Source organism: Protopterus annectens, chromosome 11.part0 (assembly GCF_019279795.1).
Source record: "Protopterus annectens isolate FY-2018-M chromosome 11.part0, PAN1.0, whole genome shotgun sequence".
Taxonomy (NCBI): domain Eukaryota; kingdom Metazoa; phylum Chordata; order Ceratodontiformes; family Protopteridae; genus Protopterus; species Protopterus annectens.
Window position 1 is genome coordinate 1,146,958,269 of NC_056745.1, and position 20,978 is coordinate 1,146,979,246.

At 41.9% G+C, this 20,978-nt stretch overlaps 1 protein-coding gene across 1 annotated transcript in view; it reads right to left on the reverse strand.

The window, feature by feature from the left end:
- The window catches only part of CCDC146 (coiled-coil domain containing 146), a 4,019,163-nt gene that overhangs the window by 2,282,847 nt on the left and 1,715,338 nt on the right, over positions 1–20,978 (reverse strand). The gene's annotated exons all lie outside the window — the stretch shown is intronic.

A 20,978-nucleotide genomic window follows, 5' to 3' on the forward strand; every position in this document is an offset into this window, starting at 1 on the left:
TCTAGTAGTAAGTATGTTCCCACACAACTAATTTCTGCCAAACTGTGTTATTATAACAAAACAACAGTGTTCAGAATTATTTTACAAATGACAGAATTTAAAGAATGCCCAAGACACAAAGTCCAAACACCAAAGCAACCAATGCGCCAGACCAGTGTTAAAAATGACCTCCACACACTTTAACCACATTAAACTGCCATAAAATAATGTTTAATAGCAATTAAAATTGTTTTCTTGTATTTCATGTCAGAGAGAGAGAGGGTAAAATCTCCACAGTATGTTCAAATAACTTCTTCCCTGGTAAAATTGGGATCTGGTGTTAAAAACATCAAGCTGAGTCACACATTTAGTAAATAATGCATACATTTTGACAAAAAAATCCAAGATCTGCAATATTTTCCTGTCAAAAGATAATAATAAAAAACAGTAACAACAGTAAAGACAAGCACAATTAATTTGCATTTCTAATGGAAAGACAAAGTCCCTAGTGTCTAACAGCAGACATACATACTGCACTTCTGAGAGGAATACCGAAAGTTTCCTAAAAACAAGCATTTATCAAAGTCAGATGCTAAATAAACACTGCTACAAACAGAAATTCTCAAGGGAATTGCTGCAAACACTGACAGAAATAAAATGCTAAAACAAATATATATTTTTAAAAAACATGGAAATAGAAAGTGGATAGTCAATCTAATAATAAAGGGAGACAAAGGGGTTCCCAAATGGGGCTTATCTGAGCAGCAAGCAGAAAAAATCAGCACTGGATCCCATGAAGAGTGGAGATTTTGGATGGCAGAAAAAGACTGAACACTGGTTTCCTGTTGACAGCTGAACACTTTCCTTTCAGGATATGCTCAACCAATCGGCTGTCTCAGGAAGAGAGCTGGAGGCTAGTTTGAGCTGGCCAGTACTGGGTTACCTTGGCAAATAACCCAAAATGTCACTGAAGCAGTGGGAATGATGAACATAACACATTTACTTATGGTAATCCCAAAAGGTAGCAGCCTACCACAAAAACAGATACAAATTTTATTAAGTGTGACTGAAGATTCTCAATGAAAATCAATAAATGCTCAATTCGCAACAGCCACTATGCAGACAAAATTACTCTAGCGCTAATGTAGGAAGTGAAGCACTCACTCAAAGTAGAAAGAATAATGAAGAAGTCTCCTAGTATTTCTGGTTATATATAAGTGCCTTACACACCAACCAAGGATCAATGGAACCTAGTGAGAGACCAGCAAATGCCTACAAATACAGACACAGATGACAAAATCGCTGTCCAGGAAAGGACAACACATTACAATGCATACATTCAAATGTTATGATTTTATTTTAAGTGATACTAGCCAAAGAAGATCCTTTGCTTTATACCATGTAAAACAGAGTTCTTCCTTAACCCAGTTCAAGCATAACTTGAACCAGCATATGGGAATCAGAAATTTACCCATGGTCTATCATCAATGTCTCTATTAAACAGAGATAACCTGTAAACATTAGACTTCTAGTACCCAAGCCTACATTTACCAGTTAAAATAACCTCAGGATATAAAAATTTGTCAGATACATTTGGGAAGCATGGTTAGGCTTAAAAAAGCCAGCTGGGGTTATTAGACTAGTAATCATCTTTGAACCTATGAACATATGAATCCCAGAGAACTGAGTCCACAATCTGCCAAGAACGGTCTACATCCATTTACAGCATACCAAGGATTCTAATTCAAACAATCAAGTAATTTGAAATAAACTTATTAAAAAGCATATGTCTCTCCACAAAGGAGAATAACTGAGCCACAATAAGACAAAATGAAGCCAAGCCTGTGATCCACACAGGGAGGATACACTGATATACAACTTCTCAGGAAGAAAGCTTAACCACAAGAATCAGATACACCAGCTCACAAAATGCATTCAGCTTTTCTTCTTATTTAACTAATACATCCTGAACCCCAATCTCTAAAGTGATGATTTAAATCATAATAGCAGAAATTCCTAAAATAAAGAAAAGCAGTACAAGGTATAATAATTCCACTTCTACTGATAGTAAGAAGGAACTACTATATACAGATACTTACATATGTAAATACACATACACATTTACTTACAAATGTATGGCCTATATGCATTCTTCAAAATACACCTCATACCATTTAAATTGCTTAGTACCAGGATTCTACCATCTATATCTGAGGAGCATATCTTTTGTTTTCACTGCACATGCCATGTTTCAAACGGCTACTACTGCTTTGGGATATATGCATAAGGATTACACCGCTAAAATAAATCATTTAAATTTCGCTCTATTACAGGTTTTTGACATTTGTCTCAGACTTTTGTCCCAATCTGCAATGACAATAAAAAAGTAATAATAACAACAAAAAAGTATATAGCTCTACAGTGCAGCGATGTACAAGAATTGCATGATATCGCTTGCAAATGGAGCAAATTTGAGTCCTTCTGGCTGCACTGTACATAACTATATATATATATATATATATATATATATATATATATATATATATACATATATTACACACACACATATAAACACCCACACACACAAACACATGCCCTCACACGTTTATGTATTCCTAAATTTATGCGACTGTTCCCCACTATATCGTATATAGTGAATGCTTCTGTCTTCATTGCACACTCATCATAATTACCTTACCATACTGTGATGCATATAAACAGTTTAATTTCTTTGCTTTCCTTTACTTCTATCCAGGTTTAGACAGAAACCAGTCTTTTGTGATCATTGCTCTACCTCGGTTAACAAATTCAAATAAATAAATACATTTGTAAATATAATGTCTGCCATTTCTTTAAACATATATTCCTAGAGGGTAATTCCTTGCCAGGATTTACTGTATTAAAATAAGAATAATTAACAGTTGACCAATCAAAAATGTAGCCTTTATTGGGCTGTTTAGTAGCAGAGTCCAAGTCAAAGAGAGTGATTATCACTGTCACTTTTCACAACCTAAAAGGCCAATCTACACTGCAACAGTTATTGCACTCATTGTGGTACACTCATAGTTAGTCCCTCCTATGTGAGTGCTGAAGAGCTTGAATCCTGTAATTACTGGTTGTAATAAATTAATAAATAACTCTACTACTGAACAAAAATAAGGGATAAGGAGGGGTGCTGGTTGCAAAAGGAGATACTGAAAAAAGAAGTCAACAAAAAGCCAAAAGAAAAAAAAAATCACAATTACTCTATACATTAGTGCATATTGGGAAAACAAAGAATATGTCCCAGGTAGTAACCGACTATCAATGAGATATCTACCAGTACCAAGACTGTATTTGTTTATTACTACAATGCCAGTATGTAGGAGGGAAAAAGTAAAAGACGGAGCTCACAATGGCAAGTATATTTCAATCAGCTGCTGAGAACCCTGGCATAATCATAAATAACTCTTACCAACAAGACAAATATATAAAACAGTTTTACTCTGGAAATATGGTAATCTGAAGCCGTTGCGGTCCCAAATACATGTTGCACCTCCAGTCATATATGGAAGAAAAGGAAAGTGGAAGTTGAAGCATTGTCGACCCAGTCATAATTGCAGTTGGAGCATTCATTTGGAGGAAAACCTCCAGTAATATGACAGTGAGCAGTTCTCTAAAACCAATCCTATACATCACAAGGCTGTAACTGGAAACTAATGTCAAAACCATAATATAATGCAGTTAGGACCAGCAAAGTAACAAGCACACACTGGATCAGTACCACATTCTACACTCCCAAATATAGAGGGCCACGTTGACAAGGTCTGCATCTAGGATGACCACACATAATATAAATATCAGAGCTACTACTGCCTCATCACTAGTGCTCAATGTTGCTACCTATTACCATGTTATAATTAATCCTTACTGATACATAAATGTTTCACCTCTCCTCCCCATCACCTATGCCACCACTTTCAAACATAATTACAAAAATATGGAAGAAAATAGATACAGACTGTCTCATAACATTATACAGATTATTCTAAAAAGTAAGAAGACTTCATTGACTATATATATATATATATATATATATATATGTGTGTGTGTGTGTGTGTGTGTGTGTATGTGTGTGTGTGTGTGTGTATGTGTGTGTGTGTGTGTGTGTGTGTGTGTGTGTGTGTGTGTGTGTATATATATATATGGTTCTACCTGACTTCGACAGCAGAAGACCGACACGGAATCTGAGCTCCAGAAGATCGACATCGAAGAAGACCGACGCGAATCGCGAGTGGCAGAACATCGACAATGCAGAAGACCGACACGACGGATGACAACACCAACGCCGAGGATGCCGACATGGGGAAAGGCTGTGTGAGTATCGGTAGTGACGGACGTTAGTGCGAGGCAGGTAAGTGTGGAGATTGACGGTCTGTGGGGATAGGGGTGGGTTAAGTGAGTTAGGGTTAGGAGCGATAGGGGTGGGTTAAGTGAGTTAGGGTTAGGGAGATAGGGTGGGTTAAGTGAGTTAGGGTTAGGGAGCGATAGGGGTGGGTTAAGTGAGTTAGGGTTAGGGAGGCGATAGGGTGGGTTAAGTGAGTTAGGGTTAGGGCGATAGGGCGGGTTAAGTGAGTTAGGGTTAGGAGCGGGTAGGTAAGTGTGCGATAGTGACGGACCTTAGGGTTAGGGTAAGGTTTAGTGTGGGCTTGTAAGGATTTTGGTGTGCTTGTGTTGTGTGTGTGGTTTGTGGAATGGGGATGTGTTTTGTTTTAATTGTTATTGTGGTGTGTGCAGTGTATGGGGTTTCGTGTTTGTGTACCGTCGGTTATTTCGTTGTCGGTTATGTGTGGTTTCGTGTTTATGGACTGTCGAATATGTGGTGTCGGTGATGTGGTTGTCGGTGTTGTGTGGTTTCGACTATGTCAGGTAGAACCATATATATATATATATATATATATGGGTCTACCTGAGATGGTCGACAGGCCATATGATCGACACTCATTTGGTCGATAGTTCATTTGGTTGACAAGCAGATTTACCCCCCTCCCCAATGTTGTGCAACCCTGGAGTTGATATATATATATAGTTAGGGGGGTGTGGGGCGCATAGACCCCCACATACAATGCTTGTCGACCAAATGAACTGTCGACCAAATGAGTGTCGATCGTATGGCCTGTCGACCATCTCAGGTAGACCCATATATATATATATATATATATATATATATATATATATATATATGTGTGTGTGTATATATATATATATATATATATATATATATATATATATAAAATGACACTTCAAAGACCCAATAAAAATAAAAGATAAGCTATCAATAAAAACAATTCATGCTTTGAACAGATGTGGAAGCAGTACAACCAGTTAACCTGTGGCTGCTCCATCATAAAGGGATAACCAGGCATCTTAATGTCGGACTTGCAAAAATGAAGGATACTTAACTCTGAATTTGACTAATGCAAAGATCAAATGTCCACGAACTTTGATGTAAGCTGCACAGCACTTACGACTATGGAAAGGAAAGTCCCTGGAAATTCTCAATGGACATTTCTCCCACATTGATTTCTTTGAAGTATGGGTAGCAAGTAATATGTGAATCTTGTCCAGATTGCCCATCAATTTTACATTTATCAAAAATGATGACCCACATCTAATACAGATCTTGATCAGAAAGCCTGTAAACTCACTCAATTATAAACTGAGAAACATAGGTATAAAATCCAACCAACATCATACAAAATAAAGAAACTAAATCATTGCTAAACTGTGTCACCATGAACATCCTTAATGATGTTACAGCTTGTTGGTAAAACATTTAATTCCTTGCATCAGATTGCTCAGTTCAGTTTCTATTTTAGAAGTCTGCTTCTCTGAAGAAGTCAGGATGACTATAATATCCATAGCACCAGTTTTGGACTTCATCAGGCCTGACTTTACATTTAGAACTTCAAAATTTAAAGATGTAAGGAGATGCCTAAGACATATAACTTCTAGACATCTTTTCTGCAAAATTAACTGATATAACCTTTTAGGTATTCTTTTTCTGTTTTTATTTCTTTGCTCTCCAAGAAACTGGGCTTCCTAACACAACACACACCAGCTATGCAGTGGTGTTTCACAATGAGCTCTTCTAGTGTGCTCGGTACGGCATGGTAGGGAAGAGGATCCCACACCTCCAAGAAAGCATCCACCACCATCCGCAAAATATGCAAAACCAAAAAATATATGTATATGTAGAGCCAGAGGTGGTCAGATGGAGTCCTAGGCAGGGTAATACACACACACACACACACACACACACACACACACACACACACACACACACCTCCGGCAGCTTCTAATACATATAAAGCTGTGGTCTGAAATCCACTCCATCAAAGGCAAAATATCAAATGTTGTGCACAGTTGATCAAGGTTGTGCATAACTAATACAGAACAGGGACTGGGAATATGTCCTAACCCCGCTGTTGTGCAAGCTTGGAGTTTGTATACATAACGTTGTAGGGAGAAGAGGGGTTTGCCACTCTACAAAAAATATTTTTATGGGTGCTTTTGTTGGAGTATGCACTGTGGTGTTTTATTGTTTGTGTGTATGAAGTCTAGGAGTGCCTGCAGTTGGGGAACTTGGTTTTAGTATGTAGTATAAGAATATAAGAGACTGTGTGTGTGTGTGTGTGTGTGTGTGTGTGTGTGTGTGTGTGTGTGTGTGTGTGTGTGGGTGTGTTTGTGTGTGATTGAATATGTAGTAGTTTTGGAGAATGTGCTATAAAAAGAAGTTATGTACCTACCATAACATTCCATGTTAGTTGTCTTCATCTTGCCTTCTTTCTTGCTGGTCGGGATCGGAGCCGATCCTCGGCTCTGAATCGGCCATCTTCTATAGCTCGAGAGCTGTTTACTGGCTTGAGGCTACCCCTTATCCCATGATGCCTAGCGCTAGCTACCCAGATCTCGTTTGTAATAGCTAACCCCAGACATAGCCAGAGAATCAACCTGTCCAAACAAAAGGTTGAGCATACCTGTCATACTCTCTAAGTCAGTAGAGGAAACAAACCAGAGAACACTCAGCCAGTGAAACCAAAAACTCCTCTCAATCCAATAGGACAGGAGGATGGACGGTGGGATGCCAGAAAGAAGGCAAGATGAAGACAACTAACATGGAACATTATGGTAGGTACATAACTTCTTTATGTTAAGTTGTCTATCTCGCCTTCGTTCTTGCTGGTTGGGACAGCGTCCCTAGCACCTACAATCCTGGGTGGCCAAAGTCAGCTCTGTTCCTGGAGACCATATCTAGCTTGTAATGAGAAATAAAGGTATGAGGATTTGCCCACATAGCAGCTGCACAGATAGAATCCATGGGCAACCTAGACTGGAAGGCTACAGAGGTGGCCAAAGCCCTAGTAGAATGACCTTTTGGTTTTATAGGCAACTGTTTGTTTCTCAATTGATAAATGAAAGTAATAATGTGAGACAACCACCTGGATAAGGTCACTTTGGAAACTGGGAGACCTTGTTTGCCTAGAGCGTAGGAAAGGAATAGTTGGTCTGACTTCCTTACATCCTTAGTCCTATGCAAGTAAAAACGCAATTGTCTATGAACATCCAGTTGGTGTAATTTGTATTTTGCCTTGTTGGTGTAGTTAGGGAAAAACACATGAAGGTCTATAGATTGGTTTAAATTATTTTCTGAGCAGACTTTCGGAAGGAATGAGGGATTAGTCCTCAGAGCAACCCTGTCCTTATTAAAAACCAAGTATGGAGGACGAACACATAGTGCCTGAAGTTCAGAGATGCATCTGGCTGAAGTAATAGCTACCAGAAAAAGTGTTTTCCAAGACAGAAATTTAATGGAGCAGGACGCTGCAGGTTCAAATGGGGGCATAATTAAGGCGGTTAGTACCAAATTAAGGTCCCAAGAAGGAGGGGGATCTCTCACTGGAGGTCTAAGGAGAGTAGTCCCTCTTACAAAAGGCTTTACAGAGCTTAGGAGACATAATGTTTGAATTAGACAACCCAACATGAAAGTTAGAAATGGCCGCCAATTGAACCCTGATTCTAGAGGAAGCAGACCAAAAGGAAAAAGTTGTGCTAGGAACTCCAAAATTTCGTGGACTGGGGCTGAAAAAGGATCTATGCTCCTAGCCTCTGCCCAACAAGAAAAATGTTTCCATTTGCTAGCATAAGTTTTTCTAGTTGTGGACTTGTGAGAGGAGACAATAATCTCATGGACGGTTGGGGAAATGCTGGGAAGCCTGGCTAAGGTTGGAAGTGGAGCAACTAAGCAGTGAGCTGGAGTGTTTGGAGGGACTGATGCAGCCCGCCTGACTGATGAATCAGTAGGTCTGGAATTGGATCCAGAGTCCAGGGCTGATCGAGAAGGTAATGGTGCAGGAACGGAAACCATATCTGTCGAGGCCAGTAGGGGGCAATGAGGCTCATTTTGCAACCCAATGATATTGCTTTCTGTATGAGTTTTGGTATCAGGGGAAATGGAGGGAAGGCATAAAGAAGTCCCTGAGGCCAATCGTGGATTAGAGCGTCTCTGGGAGTGTGACCTGGAAGCGAAAGAAGGGAGAAGTAGTTGCAGCATTTGCTGTTGAAGGGGGTGGCAAAAAGATCACAGCAAGGCTGTCCCCATTTGCAGAAGATCAGATCCACAACTACCTGATTCAGAGACCACTCGTGAGGCATGAGAATAGCTCTGCTGAGCCTGTCCGCTATGACGTTGGATCTCCCAGGGATGTGGGTCGCAATCAGAAAACGTTGGGAGGAAATCGCCCACTGCCAGAGTCTGAGTGCTTCTTGACTTAGGGAGTAGGACCTGGTTCTGCCCTGCTTGTTGATGTACCACACCACTGACATGTTGTCCGTTTGAATTGCAATGGTCCCAGAAGGGAGAGAGTCCTGAAGAGCTTGCAACGCTAGGAGCACGGCTCTCATTTCTAGGACGTTTATATGCAGATGGTACTCGTGAGGCTGCCAAGGGCCTTGGTCTGTCCTGCCCTGATAATGCCTCCCCCCACCCTATCAGGGAGGCCTCTGTGGTCACTGTGGCAACCGGAGGGGGCTGAATGAAGGGTCTGCCCTGAGTCACTAGTGGGGAGACCATCCACCAGGAAAGGTGTCTTTTGCATGCTTCTCTAATCATGATCATGTGAGACATGGGCAGCTGTTGGACAGACCACTGTGTGAACAGAAGCCACTGAAGGATCCCCATGTGAAAGTGGGCCAGTGTGATTAGAAGAATTGCCACTGCCATGGAACGCAGAGTTTGAAGGATGAATCTGACTTGGATCCTTTTGCTCTGCATTAGAATTTGTACTTGCTGGCGAATTGTAGACACCCTTTCTGGCGGTAGCCTTGCGGACATGTTCCTTGTGTCTAAGTCTGCTCCTATATAGGTGATAGATTGACAGGGCAACAAGGCAGATTTTTCAAAGTTTACTGCAATGCCTAGCTGGGAGCAGATTGTGATTGTGTAGTCCCTGGCTTGCAGAAGTTGATGCCTGGTAGTAGTAGTAAGGAGCCAGTCATCTAGATATGGAAACACCTGGAAACCTCGACATCTCAGGTGAGCCATGACCACTGCCATACATTTGGTGAACACCCTGGGGGCTGTGGTGAGACCAAAGGGCAGAGCTCTAAACTGGTAATGACTGGCTCCCAGCCAGAAGCGAAGGAATCTCCTGGAGCGCCTGTCCATTTTGATGCGGTAGTACGCATCCTGAAGATCTATGGAGCACATCCAATTGTCCTGACCCAGAAAGGGTAGAATGGACTGTAGCGTGACCATCCGAAACTTTGTTCTTTGAACAGACTTGTTTAGTCTGCTGAGATCCAGAATTGGTCTCCAGTCCCCTGTCTTTTTTGGTACCAAAAAGAACCTTGAGTAAGTTCCGGATCTGTGTTGGTCTGCCGGGACTTCCTGGATGACTCTTTTTTTTTCTAGCAGTTTTGAAACTTCTATGACTGCTTGGTCCCTCAGATTGGGTGGAACATCTGGAAGGGATTTGTTTGACGGTAAGGGGGGTTGAGAGAAGGGAATGTTGTAACCTCTGGATATAACTGACCGTACCCATTTGTCTTGCGTTAAATTTTGCCAGGCTTTTGGCTACAGTGAAAGTCTTCCCCCGACTGCCTCCAGAGGCAGGCAGCTGGGCAACCCTTCAGGGATGCTGAAAGGGCTTCTCAGAGAAGGGTTCTCTGTTGCCCTGGTTCTGCGGACCCCCTCTGCCATGAGGACGGTGTCTGTTGTTGTTGTTTCCCCCTCTGCCCCTGGAGGAAAAATCGCTATGTGTGTCAGGCAAGGCTCCCTGGAATTTTCGGAACCACATTTTACCAGTCTTCTGACCCTTGGGGAATGGTCTGGAAGGAGTGGAAAAATGGACTCCCCATGGCAGAGAGAGTCTTGCCTTCTTGCTCACACCTAGTCAAAGTGTCTTTCACCTGTGGTCCAAAAAGAAAGGAACCATCAAAGGGGGTGTTGGTGAATGACGCTCTAAAGGATTCCGCAAAGATACACAGCCGCATCCATGCATGTCTCCTAATGGCCACACCCGTACCTGTGGCTCTACTCGCACCATCGGCTGCATAGGAAATGAACCTCATGGAGGAGTTGACTACAGAATTAAGGGTCGCCAGCTGGGAAGCCACTTTAGCTTGAGCCCCCTCAGCTGATGGATCTTGAAGGGTAACTCTGAGCTCTTTAAGGATATCCCTCTGAAGCCAGGTAAAATGGCATAAGTAGTTCAGTGACCTCATAGAAAAGGTCGCTGAAGTAAACATTCGCTTCCCATATCTGTCCATGGTCTTAGACTCCTTGTTAGGAAGATGGACAGCCGAAGAGGTTTCCGCTAACTCTTTTTTGGTGGCTGCTGCTACCACCATGGCATCAACAGGAACACCTTTGGTAAGGAACTGCTTATCAGGGGGTGCTGTGATGAACTTGCCAGGTCTCCTCGGAGTTGGTTCTACTGTATCCGGGGCTGACCAAGCCTTTTGAGCCACCACGGACATAAGTGGATTGAAAGGCAGAGAAACCCAGGAGGTGGAAGATCGGGAACTGAACGCATCCAGGAATACAGACTCATCCTCGGTAGGGGCTAGGGGATTCCAGTTCCCCCTCTGCTTAAGCATTTGGAGGATGTCCGAAAAGGAAACATCTTCAGAGGGGGATCTCAGGGACCCTTCCGAGTCATCTAAGTCTGTATCAGAAGTGACAAACTCAGGGGAGTCAATGTGCTTCCTCTTGCACTTCTTCTTACGAGGGGGCTCCTCTGAATGATCAGGGGAGGCCTTGAAAGAAAAGGAAACACCCAATGGGGTGCCCTGGAGTGCCAGCTCCCCACACTTGGGGTCTGGAGGAGGAGCAGAGGTTGGCACAGACACTACAGGGGACAGAGCTGATGGGGCCGATAGTAGAGCTGACTCAGTGGCCAGCACACTCCTCATGACATTGAAGGCATCCCTGCCATGATGCAGAGAAAGCTCCGGTTTCAAGAAAATTGGAATCTTTGTCCGCACCGAGGGAGATGGCTCCGAGGCTGATGTAGGAGCCCAAGCTTACCTGCACCAAAGCTCCAAGAGGGAGAACGGGGTCGACAAGGGTCCGATGCCACTCGCCCCCTCGCAGCCGACAAGGGAGCCTCAGCACCCAGATCCCTCAACGGACAGCACCATCGAAGGAATCGGAGCTGATGATGGAACCGAAGGAGATAGAGTTATCGGAGCAGACGGTTCCACTACTCGAACCCCAACGAACTCCGGCTCCGAGCTCAATGGAGTCGGAGGAGGAACATTGATAACAGTGGATGGAGCTGACACCTGTTGAGGACGGCTGGACAACATCTTGGCAAGTGCCTGTGACTTTAACAACCTACTGACCACTCTCTCCACGTCATGATCCGAGAGCTTAGAGGATCAAGAGGAGTGAGAAGATCTGTGACTGTACTCGCTCTGAAGCAAGGGAGACCGAGGAGCCGAATGTATCGATTCCAGAGAAGGGGACCTCAGCCTCTTGTGGCTCCGCAAAGGCTCCGAAGATTCTGATGGAGCCGACGTGGAGACAGTCTTATCGGTTCCAGCCGGAACCGAAGTAGCAGGTCTGAACCAAAGACGGCTCCGAACTTGGAGCTGACGATTTGGTAGATTTAGGGGATTTCACAGGCTGAGTCTTGGATGGTGAATCCTGGGGCTTTAAAAGGCCCCTAAGAATAAGCTTATTCTTAATCTCCTGCAGAACTCTTGGACTAAATGCATGGCAGATAGAACAAGAGTCCTGCAGGTGCACAGCGCCTAAACAATAGACGCAAGAAGTGTGCCCATCTGTCAGAGACATCTTCTGACAGCATGAGTCACACTTCTTGAACCCAGACCTTGGATTCTTTGGACATCGTGTAACAAATAATACAACAATAGCTAACCAAACAAAATACAGTCTACAGAAAAACACAGTATATTATAGACTAAAGCTAAAGTTTTGTTTTTTTTTTTTTATAGGAAAGCCTCTAACTCAAATGGCTAGCCTATAAAGAAGATAGAAGGAAAGCCTCTAACTTAAATGGCTAACCTGACAGGAAAAGAATATGGAGGGGGGGAGGGGGAGAACTCTCTAAATTAAACGAGTTCTAAAGGGGAGGGAAGGAAGCTACAAATACACACTTAGCTAACACAACAAATATAAGACTAAAAACTAACAATAACCCCTAGGAAAAAGACTATGTCTAGTAAAAAAGTTCTATAAAGAAACTATATACGAGCCCTAGCCAGAAAAACAACACCTCGCAGCTGAAGCGGCAAACAAGATTGGGGTAGCTAGTGCTAGGCATCATGGGATAAGGGGTAGCCTCAAGCCAGTAAACAGCTCTCGAGCTATAGAAGATGGCCGAATCGGAGCCGAGGATTGGCTCCGATCCCGACCAGCAAGAATGAAGGCAAGATAGACAACTTAACATCGTGTGTTCATTTTAGTGATCATTTCTTCTAGGTAATCCAATATATACTCATCTATCAATTTATATCTATCTATCTATATGGGTATATGTAACATAATCAGTGCTAACAAACATCTGCACTGATTATCATAAAAAAAGACTGAAGCTCAAAATTTAACCAATGAAACATATAAAATTAATGATTGAAAATCAAAAAAAAAAAAAAAAAAAAAACATTATTTTGCAAGGGGGGGGCTAGTACTCCCATCAAGGTACCAAATAACTTTCACATGACACAGTTTAGCAAAGAATAACAATCTCCTTTACTGCAAAGAAAGGCATGAATGTAGAAGACTAGACAATCAAGGTCCTGTCTTCTTGAACAGTAAAATCATACATTCTTTATACTTTTTCTGATTACAAACAAAATTATTGAATCAATCTTAGAATAACCACTGACCAATTAAAAGTAAACACTACAGCATTTTTTTTGATAATTGATTTATCCTGAGTCTGTGTTTATGACTTTCCATATTAGGCATGAGTTCAGAATTCCATAAAGGAACTTTCTGCATTAAACAGAACTTTTTACACTTTTTGCCATGCTAGCAATTCTAATATATGGCAGTAAATAAATCATAAGATACATGCAAAAGCACTTAGGAATCCATCTTGAAATGAAAGCATATTAAATTGAAATATACACTCAACATTCTTCCTTCTTTGTACACCTCACCCTTCATACCCACACACCTCTTCCTACATATATATATATATATATATATATATATATATATATATATATATATATATATATACATACATACATACATACACACACATACATACATATATATATATATAGATTTAACTATCTATACATATATATACCAATTCAAGGGAAAGGGAGTTTAGTGATTTTCATACTGACGTGCTTCTACAAAAGGCATTCGATGTCAGTGTTGTTAAAGGATAAAAAAAAGTTATATACTACCCATAAAGTTCCATGTGTGTTGTCCATTTTCACCTTTTCTTCACTGATGGGTTCGGTTCTGACCCTCAGATTTGACACAGGGATTACTAAAGCTCGTGGTCTAAAACTTTGCTCTTGGGCACCTCCCCTTTACCCAGAATGTACCTTACACATTACATCAGATCTTGTTTACTAACTATACATATATATATATATATATATATATATATATATATATATATATATATACATATGTATATATGTGTGTGTGTGTGCGTGTGTCGGAGTTGAAGCCATTGCAAGGTTATAGTGAGTAAAAAGAATGTATAATCCAGGACATCTCGATCTATCAGAAGACTGGGCAGGGGGTTGGAGGGTGGGTTGTGAAGAAAAGGTGAAAATGGTCAACAAACCTGGAACTTTATGCTAAGTACATAACTTCTTTATGTGATGCTGTCAATTTTCACCTTATCCTCACTGATGGGACAGAGTCCCTAGCACCCTTTACCTTGGGTGGCTCATGGGAGAATATTTCTTCAGACCATAGACCCAAATGCAGCTCTACCCCTGGAAACCAAATCCAATTTGTAATGAGTAATAAAGGTATGGTGACTGGTCCATGTGGCTGCCATACAAATATTGCCCACTGAAACTCTGGATTAAAAAGCAGAAGAAGTAGCCATGGCTCTAGCAGAATGAGCTTTACCAGGCCTGGGTAATTGTTTATTCTGTGAATGGTAAATATAAGAAATGCAGTGAGAGAGCCATTTGGCTAAAGTCACCTTAGACAAAGGAAGACCTTTTCTAGTGTCCGAAAACACTACAAATAGCTGATCAGTTTTCCTAAAAACCTTTGTTCTATGAAGACAAAAGTGTAACTGTCTGTGAACATTTAGCAAATGTAAAGAATGTTCCCCTTTATTTTGAAAATTGGAAAAGAAAAAAAGAAGTTATGTACCTACCATAACGTTCCATGTTTGTTGTCCTTCATCTCACCTTCCCTCTTGCTGGTTGGGTTCAGAGCCGATCCTCGGCTCCGACTCGGCCATTTTACTATAGTTCGAGAGCTTATACTGGCTTGAGGCTAACCCCTATCCCAACATGCCTAGCAGTAGCTACCCAGATCTCGTTTGTGATAGCCTACACTAGACCATAAATGTAAAATGCAAATTTTACTAAGCTCTTACACATAAGGAAAAATTGTGTATAAAGGAACAATCCAGATTCAAAGGTTAAGAAGGAAAAAGGAACAAAGCAGCATGGTCAACTAACCTGGTATGTCAACAGGAAACTCAGCTAGTATAACCAATGAAGGAATTTCTTTCGATCCTCCAGGAAGGGGGAAGGAGGGGGGGATGCAAGAAGGAAGCCGAGATGAAGGACAACAAACATGGAACGCCATGGAAGGTACATAACTTATTTATGTTCTGTTGTCCCCATCTTGCCTTCATTCTTGCTGGTTGGGACTGCGTCTCCAGCACCTGGTTTTGGGTGGCTCACTGAAACAAACTCTTCAGGACCGTGGAACCAAAGGATGCCCTGTTCTGGGAGACCACATCCACTTTGTAATGAGTGATAAAGGTATGAGGATTTGCCCATGTTGCTGCTGCACAGATTGAATCTAAAGGCAATTTGGCTTGGAAGGCAACAGAGGTAGCCAAGGCCCTGGTTGAATGTCCTCTGGCTTTCCCTGGAAACTTCTTGTTACGCAAATCATAAGTACAGATGACTGTGTCTGACAGCCACTTTGATAAGGTCACTTTTGAAATGGAGAACTTTGTTTATTGTCAGCAAAGGATACAAACAATTGATCTGATTTTCTAAAGTCCTTGGTCCTGTGTAAATAAAAAACATAATTGCCTATGAACATCCAATTGGTGAAGTCTATCTATACTCTGCCTTGTTGCCATAACTGGGGAAGAATACAAGAAGCTCGATGGACTGATTTAAATTATACTCTGAACACACCTTTGTCAAGGAGGAGGGACTGGTTCTGAGAGAAACTCTATCTTTGTGGAAGATGCGATACGGCAGGCGAATAGATAAAGTGTGTAATTCAGAAACCCATCTAGCTTAGGTGATGGCAATCAAGACGAGGGTTTTCCAAGACAGAAATTTCAAGGGACAAGATGATGCTGGTTCAAAGGATGGAAAAACCAGAGAGGCTAAAACAAAGTTTAGGTCCGGGGGGGGGTTTCTCTTACTGGGGGCCGTAAAAGGGTTGTACCTCGTAAGAATACTTTGCACAGCTTATGGGACATGATGTTTGAGCCCAACTTTCTCACATGAAAATTGGAGATGGCAGCCAGTTGGACCCTAATGGTAGCTGCAGCTGCCCCTCATTTGAACATTTTGGCCAGGAAATCAAGAATCTTAGGAACAGGAGCAGTGAAGGGATCAATATCATTATTCTTTGACCAATAAGAGAACCTCTTCCATTTACTAGCATAAATCTTTCTGGTAGTGGGCTTGTGAGAAGACACCAGGATGTGCAGTACTGCCGAGGAAATGTTGGGGAGCCTGGCTAAGACTGGAAGTGGAGAAACCAAGCTGTCAGATTGAGAGTTTGGAGGGAGGGGTGGAGCACACCTGACTGAAGCATCAGGAGGTCCGGAACTGGGTCCAGGATCCAAGGCTCCACTTGTAGATGATGGCAGAGAAACGGGAACCATATTTGACGGGGCCAGTACGGAGCAATGAGGATGAGCTTGCAACCCAGTGACTTTGCTTTCTGAAGTACCTTGGGGAGCAGAAGAAAAGGTGTAAAGGCATAAAGTAGTCCCAGAGGCCAATCATGAACAAGTGCATCCATGGGTGACTGTCCCGGTGGGGGACTAAGGCGAAATAGCTGCTGCATTTGTTGTTGAGGTGTTGTTGAGGGGAGTGGCAAAAAGATCGCAGCATGGCTGGCCCCATTTGCGAAAAATCAAGTCCGCAACTTCTTGCTTCAGGGACCACTCGTGAGGTATGAGGATAGCCCTGCTGAGTCTGTCTGCTATCATGTTGGATTTTCCGGGAATGTGCTTTGCAATCAGAAAATGTTGGGAAGACATCGCCCATTGCCATACTCAAAGGGCCTCCTGACACAAGGGGTAAGATCTGGTCCTGCCTTGTTTGTTGATGTACCATACCACTGACATATTGTCTGTCTGAATTGCAATAGTTCCGGTAGGTAGAGAGTCTTGAAGTACTTGCAACCCTAGAAGCACTGCTCTCATCTCTAGAACACTGATGTGCAAGTGGTATTTATGTGGCTGCCACATTCCTTAGACAGTCTGTCCCAGATAATGCCCCCCCCCCCATCTGGGAGGCATCCGTGATCATTATGGCTACTGGATGCGGGTCTACAAAGGGTCTGCCCAGAGTCACCTGAGGGTAGACAAGCCACCATACTAAGTCCTTTTTGCAGGATTCCGTGATCGAGATCATATGTGACATTGGTAAATCCTGGAATGACCACTGAGCAAAAAGAAGCCATTGCAGAATTCTCATGTGGAAGCGAGCCATAGGGACTAGAGTAATTGCTGCAGCCATTGAGCCCAAGACTTTCAATATCTTTCTTGCCTGAACTCTCATCTTTTTCATGAGGAAAGAAACTTGCTGATGAATGGTTGACACCCTGTCTTGAGGCAGGTTTGCTATCATGGCTCACAATAGCGTTTAATAGTGCAAAAATAAAAAACTGAACAGAGGTAAGCGCTTTCACAACAGTAGTTGCTTCATCAGACAAAGTTAATATGCACTTCAGCTCTTAAATAACAGCTTAGTCATCAATTAAGCAGAATCAGTGATGTCATAATTAACTACTATTTAGAGAGACAGCAAAAAAATATATTAAGAGACATCAAAAAAATATATGCACATCTCTATTTTAAAACATATTATCTTAAAACAGTGAATATAAAATATATAAATGTAGATATTTCTAGTAGACCACTAAAAACCTTTTGTAAACATAAGAAGTATATATATATATATATATATATATATTACCATAAAAAATGTTAAGAATAAAATAAAACATGTTAAAATAAATCAATGCTTAAGATGTCTTGCTTTTAAAAAAGGGATTAAAGAAGAAGTCCCATTAAGCCCTGAATAGCGTTCAGCATCAAGTTTTAAAATCCATCTTTGCTCATGGCTTTCTGTTTATTATTTTAGTTTATTTTAGTTTATTTTAGTTTCTGTCAGCAATGTCCAGCATTTTATGTGGGCAAAACTAACAGGCCATTAAAAGACAGAATTCTAGAACACATTCGTGATATTAGAAATAATAAACAATCTAATGCCCTTGCTAATCATGTTATGCGTACAGACGCTTCCCATTCTTTTAAATTCTTTGTTTTACAACATTTTCATAGAAATTTGAGAGGAGGAGACATTGAAAATGTTACAGAAAGCCATGAGCAAAGATGGATTTTAAAACTTGATGCTAAACGCTATCCAGGGCTTAATGGGACTTCTTCTTTAATCCCTTTTTTAAAAGCAAGACGTCTTAAGCATTGATTTATTTTAACATGTTTTATTTTATTCTTAACATTTTTATGGTGATATATATAAATAATATATATATATATATATATATATATATATATATATATATATATATATATACATACATACATATACTTCTTATGTTTATAAAAGGTTTTTAGTGGTCTACTAGAAATATCTACATTTATATATTTTATATTCACTGTTTTAAGATAATATGTTTTAAAATAGAGATGTATATATATTTTTTTGATGTCTCAATATATTTTTTTGCTGTCTCTTTAAATAGTAGCTAATTGTGACATCACTGATTCTGCTTAATTGATGACTAAGCTGTTATTTAAGAGCGGAAGTGCATTTTAACTTTGTCTGATGAAGCAACTACTGTTGTGAAAGCGCTTACCTCTGTTCAGTTTTTTATTTTTGCACTATTAAACGTTATAGTGTGTCACCCTGGTGCACTGTTTTTTTGTATTTATTCCCATTTTTTGCACCTTGGTCTTACCCGCAGCCGTTTCTTTGTTTGTTTTTTGCTATCATGGCTCTTGTATCTAGGTCTGCCCCTATGAAGGTAATAAACTGACAAGGCAACAAGGCAGACTTTTCATTGTTTATGGCGATGCCTAGCTGGGAACAGGTTTGAATTGTGTAGTCCCATGTTTTGATCAGTTGATACTCATTGGTAGCAGTGAGGAGCCAGTCATCTAGATATGGAAACACCTGGAATCCTAGACGTCTCAGGTGAGCTGTGACCACTGCCATACACTTGGTGAACACCCTGGGGGCTGTGGTGAGACCAGAAAGCAGAGCTCTGATTTGATAATGACTGGTGCCCAGCTGGAAGCATAGGAATCTCCTGGATCGCCTGTCTATTTTTATGTGGTAGCACCAATCCTGGAGATTGATGGAGCACATCCAATTGTCCTGACCCAAAAAGGGGAGAATGGACTGCAGTGTTACTATCCAGAACTTCGCTTTTTTACTGATTTGTTTAGCTTGCTGAGATCCAAGATGGGTCTCCAGTCCCCTGTCTTTTTTGGAACTAAAAAGAACCTTGAGTAAGTTCCGGATTCGATTTGGTCTGCGGGGACTTTTTGCACGGCTCTTTTTTCTAGCAATCTTTGTACTTCTAGGATTGCTTAATCCCAAAGACTGGGTGGAACATCTGGGATTGAATGTTTTGTTCTTGAAGGGGGTAACTGGGAAAAGGGAATTTTGTAACCCCTGGATATTACTGACAGTACCCATGCATCTTTCGTAATAGTTTGCCAGGCTGTTGGGTACAATGATACTCTGCCCCTGACTGCCTCCAGAGGCAGACAGTTGGGGCCTCCCTTCAGGAGTGCTTGAAGGGTCTAGCAGAGAACGTATCTCTGTTGCCCTGCTGTTGCGGACCCTTCCTGCTGCGAGAACGGCATCTTCTGTTATTGTTTCCCCCTCTGCCCCTGGGGGAAAAATCTCCACTTGTGTCAAGGCGAAGCTCCCTGGGATTTTTGAAACCACATTTTACCACTCTTCTGACCTTTAGGGTAGGGTCTAGATGGAGTGGAAAAACTGACTTGCATGGCATTGCCTTGCCATCCTTTTACACCTGGTAAGAGTCTGTTTTACCTGAGGCCCAAACAAGGACGAGCCATCAAAAGGGGTATTGGTAAAGAAGGACTTGAAGGGTTCCACAAATTGACAAAGGCGCATCCAGGAGTGTCTCCGCAAAGCAACTCTGGTACCTGCTGCACTACTCGTGCCATCTGCCACATAAGAAATGAGCCTCATGGAGGAGTTAACCATTGAAGTCAAAGTTGCAAGCTGGGAAGCTGCCCTGTTCGCAACTCTCTCAGCTGTAGGATCCTGCAGGGTATCTCCCAGCTACTTTAGGAGAACCATCTGAAGTCGCATGAAGTGTGACAAATAATTCAGCAGCCTGAGAGTAAAGGTCGCTGAAGAGAACATACGCTTCCCATACCTGTCTATCATACGGGACTCCTTGTTCGGCAGATGGACAGATGAAGTTTCCGCAAGTTTCTTCTTAGTGGCTGCTACCACCACCATATCATCATCAGGAACCCCTTTGGAAAGAAAGGACTTGTCTTTGGGGGCAGTTATAAATTTATTTGGTCTCCATGGAACCGGTTCCATGGTGTCTGGAGTGCTCCATGCTTCCGACTCACTACAGACAAAAGTGGGTCAAAAGGCGGAGACACCCAAGAGGTGGAGAATCAGGAACCAAATGCGTCTAGGTAGACAGACTCATCCTCAGAAGGGGCTAGGGACTTCCAGCCACTCCTCTGTCTAAAGATTTCCAAGATGTCTGAAAGAGACATCCTCAGAGGGGGACTGTGGGGACCCTTCCGATTCATCCAAGTCTGTGTCTGAAGTGATGGATTCAGGGGAGCCCAGATGCTTCCTCTTACATTTGTTCTTCCGAGGGACCTCCTCTGAATGTTCGTGGGAGGTTTCAGAAGAAGTGGGGTCACCCAATGAGGTGTCCTGGGGCATAGATTCACTACGCTTGGAGGGAGGAGGAGGAGGGTCAAAAACAGGCACCGAGGGGGAAGGAGCCGATGGAGCAGAGGGTGGAGTGGTCTCCAGAGACAGTA